Source organism: Dermochelys coriacea, chromosome 7, assembly GCF_009764565.3.
Source record: "Dermochelys coriacea isolate rDerCor1 chromosome 7, rDerCor1.pri.v4, whole genome shotgun sequence".
Taxonomy (NCBI): Eukaryota; Metazoa; Chordata; order Testudines; family Dermochelyidae; genus Dermochelys; species Dermochelys coriacea.
The window spans coordinates 103184714-103203592 of record NC_050074.1 but is presented as its reverse complement, the minus strand read 5'-3'; the positions used below and the strand labels follow the sequence as shown (position 1 = coordinate 103203592).

The 18879-nt window shown below is 38.8% G+C and overlaps 1 long non-coding RNA gene across 1 annotated transcript in view; it reads left to right on the top strand.

Annotated features, from left to right (window-relative positions):
• The first annotated feature begins 1798 nt into the window (after nucleotides 1–1798).
• LOC119859332 overlaps nucleotides 1799–18879 on the top strand; it is a 29138-nt gene continuing 12057 nt past the window's right edge. Inside the window, exon 1 of the long non-coding RNA XR_005294185.2 lies at nucleotides 1799–1923. This is a non-coding gene — a long non-coding RNA (uncharacterized LOC119859332). The remainder of the gene's footprint in view (nucleotides 1924–18879) is intronic.

Here is an 18879-nt window from a genome sequence, read left to right as displayed (position 1 = left end):
AATAGTCAACTGATTAAAATGAATTTTTGGCTAAGGGAGTTCAGGGCATAAGTTTCATTGGAATCCAGTGAGAGTTGTGCTTCTAACTGTTCAAAGCATTTTTGAAAATCTCCCCTAAATGGGTATTAGGCCATATCCTAATTCCCATTTAAGATGTGATGGGATTCTTAAGCAGTGGATGGCTCTGAGTACCCTTTAGGCAGAGGTTCATTGAGGAGGACTTCAGCATACATAGGTCCTATGCCATTAAAGGGTTTAAAAGTCAAATGTAGCATTGAAAAGTCAAGCTGACATTTAATGGCCAGAGTGTAGGGCAAGAGTGACATGATCATGATAGCTCTGATTTGAGACTGAGTGTGCTGCTGCATTCTGAACAAACTGCATGAGGTGGAAAAGCTTTTCTAATGGAAAATTGCAGTAACCAGACGTCACGCTGTTTCAAGGTCACCATGGGATGAAACACTCTTGAATCCAGCACTTGGATTTCCATAGAAACAGTGAGGTCAGAATGATGCCAAAATTATTAAACTGACTTACTATCTTTGGATGAGCACTCTCCGGTAAGTGGGATGTTAAGGAAGAGAGAGAATCTTCTCATGCTTATGCTGTCTACCCATCTACATGACCCTTCTTCTTCCCAAGGCTGAGTATGCATCGAGCCAGCAATATCATCCAGATATTTCACTAGAGTAGAGACTGAACCTGAAAGAGGAGCAAAAAATGCATCGTTGTGTTCATCTCATACTGATAACGTGTAGCAATGATGTCACAAAGTATTCTCATGTATATGATGAACTACATGATAGTATTCATCCTTAAGGAATGCCTCACTTCAAATCCTCAGCAATGACAGAATCTCTAACTTTAATAAAAGCGGACAGCCACTCATTCACAGTGAAGGTCAGCAACCACTTTTCAGAAGTCTTCAATTACAGAGTAAAAGTAATTATGGTAATGATAGTTTAAGTTCACCATTAGATTGCTGTCAGCCCATATATTTATTTGTATTTCTCTTATAGTAGGTGCTTCAGGAGAGAAAAAGCAGGTGTGAATTTGTGGACTTTTGTTTGCAATTTAGATGTAAAAGTGTACACTAAATAGAAGCTATTGTGTATTCTGTTGCAGATGGTTAAAGGGTATGGATTAAGAAAGACATATTTATTGTAAAAGCCAAAAGATGTACTGGATCTGCTCCATCTTTATAATGCAGTAATACTATGCAAGGAGTGTTATAGCCATGGAGAAAACAAGGAGATTTATCAATACTGAAATTAATACAGAGTAGTGAATAATTCACAATGAATAACAAATGCAACAAATCTGATCTTGTTTCTTGTTCACTAAATATTTGCAAGCAGATCACCATTACATCAAATGCATTTGTTTATTCAAAAGTATTCTACTAATTATTTGCAGTTTTTAAAACCTTTACTGATTAATTGGCACACAGCTCTCTGCAAATTGCAAGCTGGGTTGGTTAGCTGTGATTGGTCAGATAACTCATTTGATGTGATTTTGGTTTCCTGATTGGATTCATGGCCACAGAATCCACACAGAAATACTTTTATGGTGAATTTGAAATTTGGTTTTGTGACGGGGTATGTCAGACCCTCTGAGACCCTCTGCTAGAGGCCTCGTAGCCCTGCCACACCCCGCCCCAAAAAAGGGCAATCGAGAGGGTCCTCCAAGCTGCCTAGAGTGTCTGTGTGGGACACAGCCAATCAGAGCCCAGCAGCCTAGTATAAGAAGAGCTGCAGGGCCAGAGAGTGTTCAGTTCCTTGCTGGAGCTGCAGAAACATGGATGGTATGCAGCTGGCTGACAGAACTACAGAATCCTGGACAGGGCAGTGCTGCCAGAAGCCAGGAAGAATGAGAAGGAGCCCTGAGCTGGTTGCTGGGACTCCATTTTGACATGGCCCTGAGGTAAGGGTGAAGATGGTGAGGCTCTGGGAAAGTGGCCCAGGGAATTAGAGAAGTCATGTGATATAGTTTAAGGGACATAGCAGATGGCCTCTATCAAACTGAGAGAGAGTGAGTGCAGGCATATGCACTTGGCCAAGGGGGTGCTCATGAGAAGTGGGTGTGTCCTGTTACAGGTTTCCACAAATGCTCCTGCATGTGACTTTAACACTTAAGCTCATCCAATTAGATTATAGGAATATACATAGGAAGAGAACATAAAAGGGAAATGAGAGTGGCTGAAACAAATTTATTTAAAAACTTGAGCATACAATCATTGAAAACTATTTAAAGTATTTTCTTTGCTCTAGAAATGAATAATGTAATGAAGTTCATGACATAATTTGATTTTATAGGCAGATTATTATTATAAGTGCTTATACTTTACTCAGAGGTTGTCCACTTATCCAGCATTGGAAATGGCCAAAAGAAATCAAATAGAATTGGTCATAAGATATCTGTGGTTTTCATCAGAAAACCTTTCTGGTTTCCTACCAGCTCTCTTGTCTTGTCTTGTTCCTTGGCAGCCAGCCTGGTGGTCTGTAAGAGATCTGGGAGCCTGAAGCCCAAGGAATCCTAGCTCTCAAGCCCATGACTCCTCGGCAACCTGGAAGCCCGGACTCCCCTAGCTGCCTGACTCCTTGCTTGGGTGGCTTGGGGAACCTCAGACATACTTTGAAAAGGTCAATATGAAATACTGTTTTGACTTTTTCAAAATGGAATGTTGGCGTTCCTGGTCTGCAAGAAATTTCAAAATTTCATTTTTCTGTTTCAGAACTTTATTTATTTTGTACATTTCAGAAGTTTCCATGGAACGAGAATTTCAGTTTCTGGTGAATTCTAGCATGAAAGCCAAATCAAATGCAAAACCATCATAAGAGCTAATGACCATCTCTTCATTGGAAGGAGACGTAGGCCCCCATCCAACAAAGCATTTAAGCACCTGTCTAACTTTAAGTATGCAAGTAGGTCTCCAAAAGTCAAGGAAAATATTTATTTATTGTATTACAGTAACAGCTAAAGGATCTAGCTGAGATTAAGGTCCCATTGTGTTAAGTGTTGTACATACACATCATAAAAGGCAGTCTCAAACCTGAATAATTTCCATCTAAACAGACAGGGCAGACAAAGAGCAGAAGGGGAAATGGAGGTACAGAGATGTGAAGTTTTACTTTGCCAAGTTCACAAAGCAGATCAGTGGCAGAGCTAGGCAGAGAAATTAGGTCTCCTGAACACTGGTGCAGTAACCTATGCATTAGACCACATTGCCTCCCCACTCTTCATATGCTTATATATACATGTGTTTAAGAACTTTGCTGGATCAAAGCTCAAGTCACTATATACAATTTAATAGAGATGGTGCATGTGCCTTTTTAATTCTTCCTTATAATGTGATCTTATTCCCAGACATAGAGGTCAGTGTGTCTTACATACATAGACATCAATGTTGGGTGCATTTGTGAAGAAATCGGGTGCGATTACCAGGTGGAGATAGTGCAGATGGCATGGCTATCATATATTTGATATTTCACAGTAGGAGTATTATGCTATTCTGAAATAGAGAGGTCAGCATATCTTTCACCTATCACTTAGTATTTTTGGGAGTTGTCAGCAGGAGTGCAGTGTAATTCAGGATGCAAAGTCAATACATATGTCATGGTTATCTTGGTATTATTGGTACCTTGGCAGGTGTGGCATTTGGATGCCATTTCCAGACAGAATTGTCTGTATTTTGTGTGTGGCTTGCTGAGTAATTGTATAGCTTTTTAGTATAGGGCATAAATATAGCTCAGGCTTCTCCCTCCTCCTTCCTGCCCCCCCCCCCCCAGCTATTGCTAAGTATCTGGTTGTATTTAAGAGGCAGGATGGTGATAGGAACATGCCATTGTTAAATGTTTGGTGATGGGAAGAGAATGTTACAATGCTCTCCTTTTCAAGAAGCGCATGCTCTCTCTCATGCGCGTGCTCTCAAAACACAATGCATAGTACTGGATAGAAAACATTATATCTGTCATACTTTTATCTTGTTCTTAGCAACTCTGTTCAAAATCTAAACTAATGTACGCAGGAAAAGAGGCTCCTTCTAACAAATCAGCGTTCAGTTTGCATAAACACTCTAGCTTGAAGAGACACAAAGCCATGTCTTTTATTTCCTCGCATTATGTAACTATTAAAAGCAGATGATTCCTCAGCAATGAATGAGTACTTTTATTTTTCATAAGGATGTTCTTAGAATTTCCATGGGAGAAACCTAGCAACTAAGATGCTTCCACTTTAATATCTGATAGAGTGGGTTTTGAGAAAAAATGAAAGTAATATCTTTTATCTTTTTCTAATGAGAACACTGCCACCAGCTGGTTAACAAATGGCTTTGAATTTCACACAAGGGAGTACAACCAGGGTAATATTTTAAAACCACAACTCATCTGAAAGTGATATTTTTGTGAAATGAATATCTTTTCAGACTCAATGGCACTGTACATTTGCATCCATTCATTACTATTCTAAACAAAAGAACATGAAAAAATGTGATGGATGCATTTTATGTTGCACACTTCACTGTTAAAGAGCAGCTGTTGGCTAGCTGCTGGAAGCCAGCTGAGCTTCACTCTCAGAAGGGGACTAAGGTGCTCTTATGCAATTTTTACAATCTCCCACCTCCAGCAGAGGCTGAAGCCAAATCAGGTTCTGGTGCAACTCAGAGCGGCATCAGGGTTCATAAATGATTAAATATACTGTGACTAGTATAACCAGCACAGTGGTGCCATATCATTTTTGATGTATTAAATTTAATTTGTTATGCTTTTGATTGTGTCACAGATTTTTGTTCTGAGTTCATTATTGCATCATAGATGTTATACAGTGGGATGGGGTTGACAGCTGGATGTTCTGGTAGCTGAATAGGGTAAATTTGTGGCTTTGGGCAGTAGGGGAGTCCTGGGAGGCCATTTAGGATAGTGGACTAAATGCTATTAGCTGTCTAATATTCTGCTAATATGACCAGTAGGGACAAAGTTCAATCAGTGTTTGAATTGTGATATTGAGCTTTCAGCATTAATAATCCATTGAGATGAATGGAGCAATTGACACTTCTTGGAACGATTCTTTCAGGCTATCTGCAGACTTGAGAAGACAGCAATACTGGTTTTTAAAGTTCCCTTCATGAGGAATAAAAACTAATTTTTTTTCAAAAAATGAAAATTGAGATTCTGGAGCACAATTCTGCTACCAAGGCAGGGTTCTCTGACACATCATGCGGCTGAAGAATAGTGGAATGCAAGGGGGTCCTCAATTCCCACCAGTCTGGTTTTAGGTATGGCTTAGTCTGGCAACGAATTCAGACAATATTCATGCTGGTTTCATTAGATCTCTCAGCAGGCTTTAATATCATTGACCTTAAGGTTTTTCGAGTCATCTGGAGTATCTTGTGGGAGTGGATGAGCTCCTTTCAGGAGGTTTGTTTCCACTGGTTCAAGAGTGCCAGAGTCTCAGAAAGTTACTCTTCCTCCTTGAAAGTCTTCACATGCACATTTCCCCTTTTGATCACTACATAAGTGTGACTGTGCTGCATGACATGTTAGGAACTCTCATTGCACAAAACAGTCTACAGCAGAAATCGCCGTCATTAATTCCATGCTATCTGAGGAACAGAAATATTTTTCACCATCAAAACAGTTTATTTTTGCACAGAACAAATATTTCTCTCCTAAAAGAGAAAATAAAAGCTGAGGAATATATCCCCAGAAACATGGTCTGATCCAGTGCTTTCTAGGGAAGTCATTAACATATGCTGAGAGTTCACCAGCCAATTCTCATAACATACTCTTCTTTTGCTCAGGCCTACAGGTTTTTCTATTTTGAATTTATCTGGCAAGAAGTTGCTTATTGTGCATTATGGTAGCAACTAGGAGCCCCAGCCAGTTCTAGATCCCATTGTGCTAGGTACTGTACAAACACAAAGTGAAAGACCAGTCCCTGCCTTGAATAGCTTGCAATCTAAATAGACATGAAAGGTGTAAGGGAAACAGAGGCACAGAGAAGGAAGTGACTTGCTCAGGGTCAGTGGCAGACCTCAAAACAACTTGGGTCTCTGGAATCCCACCCTAGTGCCCCAGCCACTGTCCCATTTTGCTGCTCAAAAAGGCATGCCTTTACCATAGGTGCAAAATGTTCTAGTGTGAATCTCCATACTTAGATACACTTTCTCTCTATAATTTGGTGGGTCGGGAGTTGTGTGTCTTCCCCTAAGAAACTGCATATTTTTAAATGTCCTGACTTTAATTTTTCTCTTCAATTCTCTGTTATCGCTTATAATTTCTAAGTTCTACAATTACATTTTTCCACTCCACCTTTTTACAGTTTTACCCAGAGGTGCTATGGCATTCCCACTAAACTCCACAGGAGATTTTAGTTTATGAAAATGAGTCATATAAATTGTCCACTTTTAAAGTATAAAGAAAAATTGCATCTTCCATATTGTACAATATGTTTTAATTGGTTTACAACATTTATCCAGGAAAGCCTACCTTTAATTTACAATAGAGACCTCATTTAATGCACCTTTACTTGTTGCATGAGATCTGAGCTGGTTGAAAAACCTCACTGTTGTCAATCCCACTGCACTCAGATACTGTAGCTGAGAAGTCAGAAATCGCATTTGGCAGGGCATCCCTAAGGTATGTACCACCACTGGATAAGTTCAAAGGAGCTTTCCCTTACCCGTCTTTCCCTCTTCTCTTCACCATACCTTAAGACCTTCAAAAATATAATACATTACTTCTTTATAAGAGTCCGTTTTCCTTGCCAGAGAATTGAACTGAACGTCTGAGTCCACCCTCTTATTCCCCACTACTTCCTAAAGAGACATTGGTAGCTACTCTATAGTTAACATTGTGTTAAGATTCCCACTTAAACTAGGTCTAAAAATCATCTGTTTCACACTTTAAAAGCTGAAGTTAGCTTCCAGATTTGGCTCACCAAATCTTCAGAGGAAATTTTAATATTCTATATACATTTTCAGAGTAATCTTTACAGACATTTCCAGTAGAAACATTTGAAGATGTTCCCCATTTTGAATTTTTTTTCCTGTTTTCTTCACATTCCTTTGGGTTCCTCTAGCTAAACAACCACAGATCCTACAAACTTCAGACTTCACTCCCTCCTACCATCTTTCTCACATACACACAGACATTCTGATCACATCTCAGACATAGGCTATTTGAACTTTTTAAAATTAAAACACACAGTTGTTCCTGGGGCAGTGGAGAGCCCTGCTGCATAGGTGGCCTGATTGGGGGAACCAAGTGGCACTCCATTTCTCCCCAGGCACTACCAGCTACCATTTTCCCTATGTTGCCCACAGACAACCCTGATGTGCCTTATCTCCACATCCCTCAAAAGCCTGCAGCTTTCTTCCATGCCCCCCACAACATTGCTCAGGCTCACTCCCTTACATGTTGCTATATATCCTGCTCCACAGCACCACCCCTCATTAAACTCCCATCACCAACATCCCTGCCCCCAACTCTGCTTCTCTACTCCATTACCACATTCACCATTTAGACATGGGTATGTAACAATGTAGTGGAGTGTAGCTGAGGTATTGAATGCTTAACTTCTGATTTCCTGGTTTTATACAGTTTGCATTGATGGGATAGCAGGTCTATCATACTTAACTCAAAGTTAATGACTTCTGCGGGAGGAATATATATTAAGCTAATGTGTCTATGTATACATTTCAATAAGAAAATGCATTTCCCTCCTCTCTCTCAATTTGACTCCTGCTTACAGGTACATGATTTGTATTTTAAACCACTTGTATCATTAGTCATTTAAGCAAACAGGAAAAACATACATTTCTAGCAGAATTGCTTTATTCCCATATGCCATCATGGGCACAATACAATCTAGCCTAAACTGTTTGGGAGGGAAACAAGTCAACATGACAGTAAACTGCAATGTCATATACTAGTTACATAGGGTTTGCTCCAAAGCCTCTGAAGTCAATGGAAACTGTCCTTTGGATAAAACCCATTGAGAGTAAAACTCAATACCATTGACATGAGGGATTAAAATAATTTGGTGTCTTGCTTGTAAAAGTGCTTTGGAGCAAGTGCATAAGAATCGGAACACCCCTTGGTCAATGGCGGGCTGTGCAACTCTAAGTCTGATATACAGAGAGGTTATTTTCTATTTACCAGTCCGTAATGTAAATAAATACAATGATGTCCATTTTATCATCCTCCTCCTTCCCCCGGGCGCTGGTGGTTTAGTTAGGACCATATTCTTCCCTTTGATATCCATGAGCAAATTGATGGGAGCTCTGTATTATACAGGAGAGCAGATTTTGTTCTTAACATTTGAGAAATACTTCGAGCTCCTTGGATGCAAGTTAATTAGGTACAATCCAATGTCCATTGTAGTCAATGGAAAAACTTCCACTGAATTCAGTGGACATTGGATCAAACCTTTGCACTGGTCTCAATCAAGAGGAACTCCACTAAAGGTAATGGAATTACACTGGTATAAAACTGGTGTACAAAAGAGAAGAATCAGGCCCAGTATAAGTATGTTTAAGGATTGAGCTTTCCTTGAGTCAGTACATGAGGAGCAAATCCTATCCTATATGGGTTCAACTTGAAAGTAATTTCAGTTTGTGCCAAAACGTATTTGATTATTAATACTGAAAGACTGTGATCTATAAACTTTACATTATACTTTAACTAGACTCAAAGGTATATACAGTATCATACTAATTACCTACTAGAGAAGATATCTGTGAAAAAGCAAAACTCATCAAATTCTTCAAGCAAAGGAATTCTTACCTAGGGAAAAATGGTCAGACTGCTTTTCTTCCCCCTCTGTGGGCTACCAGGTTTCTTCTAACTTTTTCCTCTTAACACCAAATCAATTTGACACTTTAACATTACCAAAACTTAAAATAATTCATTATATTGGTTTTAGCAAGAGATCGTGATAAATTATTAAATGAGTCCAACTACTCTGCCAGCTTCGATGTTTCAAAGCAGGAGACCACAAATGCTGCTTTGGGCTTCTCTTGATTTATTATTCCACACAAATAAACATGTGCTGCAACCTTCTCTTGTCCCTATGATATGAGATTAAATTAATTGTTCTGTTGTTCCTTGGGACATAATATTTCTCAGGTGATCCAATATCTCATTAAGAAATACTAAAATGCTCCCTTCCCTAAAGAGCAGTTTGCACAAACTGGACCTCCTTGGTAGCTGATTTGTCATAAGGTAACATTGGGCACAATAGCTTAAACATGAGACAATTACAGCCATTTTTTTCACTGACCTTACCAACTCCTCGTATGTTCTGTTCTTCATATTCATTTCAGCAAAGTGTTGCTGTTCAACATTCCCACTAAAAATCCATAGGTTTAGCTCAGCTATAAAAAATTTTGCTCTGGGCTGCAACTTGGGGTCTACAAGGTTTCATGTTAATGGGATTTTAAAGTATTTAGGTCCACGTTCTGCCAACATTTTTGAACAATCCCATTAATTTCAATAAAGCTACTGAAGAAGTAAGGTACTACTAAGGGAGGCAGGAAGCTGGAAGTTTCAAATATGCAACATATTGAACTTTATGGTAAACATTCTCAAGCTTTTCTGATCATGCTAAGCGTTTGTGAGGTCCATGGGGGAAAAAACTGCTGCAGAGCTGGTGCACTGGGCTACTGTGGAAAAACCATCACTGAAGACTGACTGATGGTAGAGCAAGAGAGAGATGTAAAAGCATGCGCTACAAATGTAAGGCAGTAATATGGGACAAGCGTTGGGAGAGGAAAGATTGTGTATATGATAAGATTTTATATAAATATTTATGCATGTATAAAATATATATATATATAATATTCTTTGTAATTTCATATATGTGTATATATATTAAAATGTGAGTGATTTGGCCTTCACAGCCTACAATATCATTTGGTTGATTAAATGCTATTTTTACCATGCCTCTTATATTACTAATAAGGACTAGCTTTCCCTTGTTTCAGTTCACCCCTACCTCCATACCACATACATGTTGGGTGTTATCTTGCTTTCATGATTGGGTTCAGTGTTAATTTTGTTAGAGAAATCCCACATCATTTGAAGTTGAAGGTACTAAAGATTTTATTGTGTCCCTTATTCAGGTTCCCACATTTGGACCTTGGTCTGATATTTCTGATCTCCAGAAACATAATAATACTTAACATTTATATAGCATTATATTTTACATAATTAGGACCCAGTCATGTGAACATTTATTCATGATTAATTTACTCATGTAAATAGTCCAATTTACTTCATTGTGGCTGCTCACATAAAGATACTGATGTGATAACTGTTTACAAGATCTCTCTTACACATCAGCTATGGCACATATGGCTTTAGCTTCAGTGATCCAGTTCAGAGTCTCATCTATAAAATCACACCTAGCGTAAACTAAAGTTTCAAATGTTTGTGAAGAGATTTACATTTTAAAAAAGCATTTAGAAATCTGCCTTTTTCTGTGGTACAAGTGGTCATTTGTTACTCAACTAGAGATTTTCTTAACAAAAATGTAATGGAATATTTGAATTCAATTAGTTTAACTCTAATAGAGATTAAATGGCTCAAAACTAAATTGAAAATGTAAATGTGTGTGACTAGCTCATAGATAGATAGATATGTTTGCATTGTGCACATATGTATATTGCTATATTAAATTGGTTTATTTTGGTGGATGCTAGCGGGCAGATTGTGACACTTCCATAGTATCATTATAACTCAAAATAGAGTACTCACTTTTTTGCAATCTTCTGAACTACAGCTTTAGTAAACAAATTTTAAAGCTCTGTATTCTACCATAATTTATTTTGAGTTACATTCTAATACTAAATTTCATTTATAATTTTCATGCAGTCTGAAGGAAGAAGCAATGTATTTATGGGATTGATTGCAATCTCTGTAGAAAATTAGCTGGCTGACAAAATTGGCCAGATCCTCCATAAGAGCAACTCTTTGGCACTCCACAGCAGATTTGCCCCAAAGCTGGTCTAACTGGCCAGAGGAAGGGGAACCTCCTTTGTTTCAGGGAACTTTGGGCAGCATAGTACCACCATAGCAGTTCCTGTACCATCCTTAACCTCCTAGGACTAGAACAGGTGTTGTGACTAGGGGAAGAAGTGTTCACACATCCTTGTACTCCAGCATTTCCCAGGACGAGTAACAGCTCATTGGGCTGGGTAGCAGTCAGCACTTGCTAGAGTAGACTAAAGGCTGCTGTGTGTTGTGCTGGTAGTCTAGCCATCTCTGCACCTTCTCAAACCCCTTCCAGATGCACAGAGCAATCGCTGGCTGCAGCTATGGATCTGGCCCATTAAGTATATCCACTGTGCTCTTTGGGCCTGAACCAAAGCCCATTGAAGTCAATGGGAGTCCTTCCATTGATTTTTAGTAAGTTTTGGATCAGGTCCTTTAAAGGCAATACAACTTACACAATATTTTCCATGTATGACATGCAGTTTTGCTTACAGAACTCTAACTTCCTTTCAATCCAAGTGATTCTGTGTTTTTAATTTTACACACAGTATTATATGTTTACACTGAGTGAAATGCAAACAGATACTTGAGGGTAAAATTTAGAACCACTATCTTATACAAATTAAAATTGTACTGAGTCAGGAATTATATATTTCCTTATTTTTCTCTCATGGATGGTCTCTTTCAGTAGTGTCACGTCTCATACAGCACCTTAGAACCTTCAGGAAAACCTGTAACCCTAATATAGCGATCAGAATTTTCATCCGGATTACTTTTGATTGGGATGTTTTCTTTGAGTTGGTGTAAGTAAATTCACAGTTCCTATTCCCCTTTGATAAATGAATTAATGGAATAAAAGATGAACCAGTTTCTTTTAAAAATGTTTAGATACATCACAGTTATGAAGCTTTTGTGAAGGTTACTCATGCTAAAATATAACTAAGCTGGCATGTTTATAGATTTATAAGAAGCTTTAAGCAAGGCCATCAGTAGTTGTCAATTACATAGCAAGTTGGGTTTTTGCTGAAATACTATTAACTTTTTAAAAAGGAGACAAAGAATTTCTCAATAGTTAGGAAAGATTAATAACCACAAACAAATTTCAACTAAGTGTAAGCAGTAAAAGTGGTGACAGTGTTTAGCAAGTCCTGCAGTACAAAGCCTTCTGCAAATAAAGGACCACTATTAATTTTACAATGGATTTCTCTAAGTCCAAAATAAATATTCTGACAGTCAACTGACTTTTCACTGAATTGTGTGAGCCAAATACTTTGAAAAATGCCATTATATTGACTCAATCACAAGTTTGCTACATCGTTAATAAACCCACTTCTTCTAGTATTCCCACTACAAAATAGCTAGAATCCCTTATCTGTTTTTCAGTATACTCTCTTTGTTGAAGGCATTTGTAAATGAAAACTGTAGCCTCCTTTAATACAATTAGTTGTATTAGTTTGTGACATTTTGGGGATCACCCAGACTAGTAAGGGGTTCTGTCATCACCTGCCTTGGAACTTTAGGTGGCTTAATGTTATGCTGCTATGACTCAGATCCCTCACACCAGTAGCCAGCCCATAAGCATAAAATTCTCACCCTGGCTTCTACCAGCCTAATTACTCCTTGTAGCCCTTCTCCTCCCGAGTCTCCACAAATCCATCTTCCCAAGTTCTTAATTACCAGACACTTAGACTTTTCCACTTTGGTTCATCACCCCCCAAAATGTGAAAACAGTTTTCTGTTATCAGTTCACTTTGGCACACAATCCACACACCAGAGACCTGCTTGTGTTAAAAATAAACAAAGTTTATTCAGGTGTGTAACCACAGCTTCAAAGATGAAACAGTAAGGAAAAGCAAACGCCTATAAGTTACACAGAAAATAAACATAAAGACGCAACCAGGCTTTACACTTTTATGTTAGATAAACTCCCTTTTCTACTACCTCTACCTCTTCTATTGCCTCTGAACAGTTTATCAGCATGGCCCATAGCCCTAATGGGGGACTCAGTGGTCACAGACTGCACCACACCCTCAAGATTTCCCTCTGTATTGAATAGCCTTCATTTCAAACTTTTTTCTCTCAGGGGTTTGCAGGGTTTTCTTCCCCCCGCCCCTCTTAGATATGGTATTCATGTTTACTCAGAGTGGGAGAAGCTCCTGCTCAACTTGGTAGCCAGGGTGTCTCAATGTCTTCCCATTAACTGTAATGGTCTGTGATTTTGCTTTTCCTGGATTGTACCAGGGATCCTTATATGCATCTGGCTTTGTGTAAACACCTGACTTGGAAGGAGCCCTTCCCTGGTGTGAGGTGCATTTGAAATTGTTGTACATGTCATGGGCATAGTATTCTATATACATAAATACAGAGGCTTATAACCACAGTCTGTATGCCAATAAATGTACACCAATAATGACCAAGTTCAGAACATTACAAACTTTCATAAAAGGTCTTACTCAACACATTTTATACACAGTAACATTGTATACCACCAGTTGATTCAGCTGCATATTCTTTGAGGTTCAGGCCCCCTGTTCTCCTCTTGGGAGGTGTCTGGACCCTGATTATCACAATGGATTAGTTCCTCAAGACAGGAGTGGAGCATCCCAAGAGCTCCCTAGTTCTCCTCAGGAGGGTCTATTGCCTTTCATGGAGAAACAGAGCAATATAAATAACTTATTTCTGATGTCAGGCTCCTGAAGAAATTGAGTATAAGTAAACAGTCTGTGAGGAGGGTAAAGTTATGAATGTCCTGAATTCTCACTTTTAGATATTATTGCACTTGCCCTGCATGGGTATGAGGGAAAAGGCTGTGCAAAGCCATGAGTATCTGCACAGGTATAATCACTTTCCTTGTGCTCAAGGAGAACAAGGGCTATGTCCGATTGGTTCCTATTGGAGAAGGCATGGTGTCTCCAAAGGGGTGCCAGTCTCACTTGGAGCACAACAGTTACCTTTCAGAGGGTGTAGCAGTGGCACAGTACGACACACCTCAAATGTAATGTTTCTAGAAGTTCTGACTGGGTAGTACACCTTCACACTTTCCCCTATGGAGGACTATGGCTTAACGCCACAGTTTAGCCCTTAGGGGAATTTAAGGAACTATATACAGGTATATTTGTATCAGAGTTGCTCATTATTCTTTGGTTGTTTTATCATCTAAACGTGAGGTACCATTGGTTTCAGGTGACTAATGCAAGTCTGGTGTGGTGTATTCTTGTCACTTCTGTGAATATTTAAAAAATATGTGAAAATGTTATGCTGATCATAGCACTTTAATAAATTTGTGCTGGTACTGCATATAATTGTACAAATGTTACTGATTATATTTAGCTTAAAATCAGTAAGAATTTTACTGAATTTGCAATTTGAGTTTGTGTGTGTGTGTGTGTATGTATGTATGTATATATGTGTATATATATATATATATATATATATAAAAAAATTTGAGGAAAATGAATGAGATGACCTGATATGGCTTTTCCAGTTCTGGCTTCTATAGCTCAATTAGCTGTAGCAGTGTGAGGTTCATATACTTCGTCATCCACCAGTTGAGGGTGGCACAGTATCAACCAGCTGAACAGGTCTGACATTCTATCCCAGACAGAATACACATACTAATTTAGGAATTTATTCTGCATTCCTCACACCTACTCAACCATTGCAATAAGATGAACAGGGCCATTAGCCAGTACATTATATACTTTATAGTATTTGCTCATTGTCTGATGGACAAACCATTTGTACCTTCATTTTATTATAAAGCTGCTTATAAAGTTCAATAAATGACACTGAAAAACAGAGCTCTTCCAAATTTCTGTGATCTTTCAAAACAAGATGTGAGCCATGTCATTAGCATAATATTTTGTATTCTTTTCTTCCTATGACTGTTAAAGCTTTGCACATAAGCTAACCAGAATCACTAACATATTTTGAAGCAGGTGACTTTTTTTTCAGGCATGCTAGACAGTTGATGCCTCTAGTAATGCTCTAATTATGTGTGGTGAATTGTCTCTGAGTGCTGTATGAAAATGCTTACTGCATCATTAGCTACCTTGTTGTTTTCTAAATGTCTTTTATAATACTGTAGGGGCCCAAATGAAGGTTGTCAGTGATTGTATTTTGAATTCCTATTTTTAGGGCTTTATAACTCAGCCATTTATTTTCACTTGAAGCTGAAACCTGGCACCCAGACTCTCAGCTGAGATTTAACTTAATTACCAAATATGAAAAAAAGCTATTGACTGTTTTATTGAAATATTTTTAAATTATAAAAGTGAGTGGTTTTCAGATGCTTTGATTTTCATTACTGGAAAAGAGTTATTTTTGTAAAAAGAGACTTGAACTCTAAGGTACAGTTAGTGGCCCAGATCTGTGGCTATGACTGAAGAGAACAGTGCAGCTCATGAAGGGAGATGCAAAGGGGGCCTTTGCTCTATAATGAACACTTTTGAGGACATGGCTTCAGTTCAGGTCCCAATCCTTAGGCCCAGCTAAGCTGCACTGGTTCAGAATCCTGGGGAAAGGAGGCAGGCAAAGGTGATTCTCAGCTAATCTTATTCCCCGTTCCTAACCAATTCTGAGGGCCTTTCAGCCCCTGGCATAAGGTAGAACAACCTCAGGGTGACCTAGCTGGTAATAGCACCTTTCTGCCAGGGACAGCCAAAATACAGCAGTGCTCTAGCCATACTCTTCCCCACCTCTGCAATACTTCTGTCATGCCTACAAAGCCAGGTGCTGCAAGGCAGTGGTGTAGGGCCTGTTATGTCAGTAGTATACCACCCAGGGATTCCTCAGCTGCCCAGATTTATTGCCCATTTTTATTAGAGTGTTGAATTGAGTGCCAGGATCCAGCCCAAACAGCCCAAGCTATAGCAGGGATGGCTTTTTGTTTCTATAATGTAGCATTTGGTTTATCATGCTCATGATGGTGAAATATATTTAAACTACTAAAGCCAAGTGAAAATCATTTTCTTTGCAGATTTCTGGCTCTCACAGCCCTTCCGGAACTTTGTCTCTTGTAGTCAGTCCCTCAGAGAGTAAATTGCTTTGGGCCATAAGGAGGCAGCATGCATGCTCATGTAACCTTTGGGTGGGCTACAGTTTACTTCACTGCCCTTCTTCTGGTGCCTAAAAGTACCTCCCTCAGAAAAGGCACATGGAAACGCAGAATTCAGTCATTGAGGCTTTTAAGCAAGGATTGCACAGGGTCAACTTCCATGCAATCAAGTCCAAAAGAACAAAAGGAATTAAGTTAATTCTTAAGTACCAACTTTATTTTTTTTATAAGATTTTATAATTTTGTTTTTACAATGTAACAGGACTACTTTATAAGCCACATACCTTATCTTCAAAGTTATACATAAGCATAAATACAGAAAACAAATTAAATCTAAACAGGTAAGGCCCAACAGAAACACAGTAAGAAGTAACTCAGAGTTCCCAAAAGCTTAGGTTGAGTTCACCTGAGTTTTTGATCACCAGTCTGCTGAGTCAAAAGCACTGCAACAACATCTTCCCTACACTTGCTTGAAGAAATCTTCAGCTGCAATCCAGGCAGACTCTTCCTCCTTCTCTGCTGAAATCACTCAGTTAGCTAGTCAGCTAACTAAGTAACCAACCACTCGGTTAATTATATAGATTTAAAAAAAACCTGTTACAAGAAAAATAGAAACTGAGAATAGCAAAATATAAGTGATTCTTTCCCCATCATCTCTCTCAAATAAGAGAAAAGTTGGTGAATCATACTAGTTGGCATGTTTCAGAGTACCAGCGTTGTTAGTCTGTATCCACAAAAAGAAAAGGAGTACTTTTGGCACCTTAGAGACTAACAAATTTATTTGAGCGTAAGCTTTCATGAGCCATAGCTCACTTTTAGAACAGTTTGGCTAAAATCAAACATTCCAAGTATACAGTTGAAATAAAAAATTAGTTTTCCCTTGCAATTTCCCCTTTCTATAGACAAGGAAGAGTTAAGGACAAGGGTGAAAGTAACTAAAAGGACTTGCAGTACCCCAGAGTCCTGAGTGGGGCCTCAACTGGAAGAGGTGGGGCCTTTGAATCCCTGGGCCTTTAAATTGAGATTTAAAGGGCCTGGGGCTCCTGCTGCCAGCCGCCGCTTCTCCAGGGCTCCAGCAGCAGGGCTCTTTGGTGATTTAAATATTTAAATCCCTTTAAAGCCCTTTAAATCCCTGAGCCCTTTAAATGTCCAGTCTGGGGAAGCTGCTCCCTGCCGGTACAGTTGACGGTGTACCGGCTTTTGCCAGTACACTGTACTGGACCATACTAGCTTACTTTCACCTCGTTAAGGATATCACTGAGTCCAGCTGCAAAATGCTTCAGTTAGGGGAAAACCACCTGCTTTCTGCTCCTGGGCTCAGCATCTCCCAACCCACACAGGGCACGTGGCCTTTTGTAAAGCAGCTTCCCTCATGAAGTCTGAGTCCAACTACTGGGAACCTATTGAGAATACTCAAAACTACCACACCCAATTTCAAAAATTTCTGAGTGTAGAGTGCTAATTATGCATCTGCCTAGCAACAATGACCCAGACACAACTCATTCCTACCTTCCCCCAATACAGCTCTTAAACAGAGATCTCCCTATCAGGCACTTGTGGGTTACCCAAGCTTCCTTAATGATGTACCACATACACACATTTTCATCATAGAGTTTGTCATTGTGGACCATACTGAAGCTGTTATGTCATATCGTAGGAGGACTTTTGGCATGATAGAAAGGGTGACTGAGTAAGTCTTAATACAGATCACACCATAACAATCAAAGTACAGATTTACAATATAACCCCTGAAAAGTAAATATACTTTTTACAAGTTATTATAATAGGCTACAGAGGTATTATCATGAGTTTTACAATGTTAGAAAATATGTGGCATGGCTATAATAGCTCTTACCTAGCCTCTATTAGATTAATATTCTTGCTTTTAAAATTCTCTTTGTAGGCTATATTGAACCCTGGTGTAAGCAGACACGCTAATTTATTGGGGTTTTGCCCAGTTACACCAGGGCTGAACTTCACACTGTATGTATTTTATAGTAATGTCATATATTTAGTGAGTTCTAGTGCTTAAGAAAGGGGCTGGAAATAAGTAAGGATGGTTTAGGCATAGCAATGCTAGTTTTCCTCCATAACTCTATTTTTGTACCTCAAACTCTATTCTGGAGAAACTCACTTTGTTCGAGGAGCCATTTAATTTTTGTGCACATTGACTCCTTGCAAAAATCATCTCCCAAGATTACCCAACACTGATGCCAATTAACAAAAATGATAAGAGTGTTCTTTAAAATGTGGATGTTTGTCCTTTTCTAATATACACTCATGGCCAGATTGTGAACACTTTGATCCCATTAGTGTGTAGTTAGTCTCACTGGAGTCATAGAGCTACTCAGGAAAATAACTGCTCATCAGTAGAAGTAAAAAGTTTGCCACTGGGCCCTTTTAAAGAAAAATCAGCAAATGTGTCCAGTATAATACCTTTGTTATCCAAACATCTTGGGAGACATTAAATAAGTTTATATGGTCAAAGTTTTGGATAACTGAGTGAATTTTAAATATAGTGAGTGTATGGGTGGGCATGAACTTGGTTTGGATGATAGCTTTTCAGATATTTGTATAATCAAGGTTATTCTGTTTTACATGTTGGATCATTCTGCCAACTCTTGTCTTTAAGGGATTATTTTTCATTGTCAAAAGATTGCCAACCAGCAAATTAGCCTACAGAATTATGTTTACATAGCATTAACGCTGTCCTGACACCAACAGACAAAGTGGATTTCAAAATTAAGACTGATACCTCCTCTTCCTTTTTTTGCCATAAGCTATTAGCCATGTCCCTTTAGGTAAGGCAAGGGTTTTTTCCCACAGGAATAA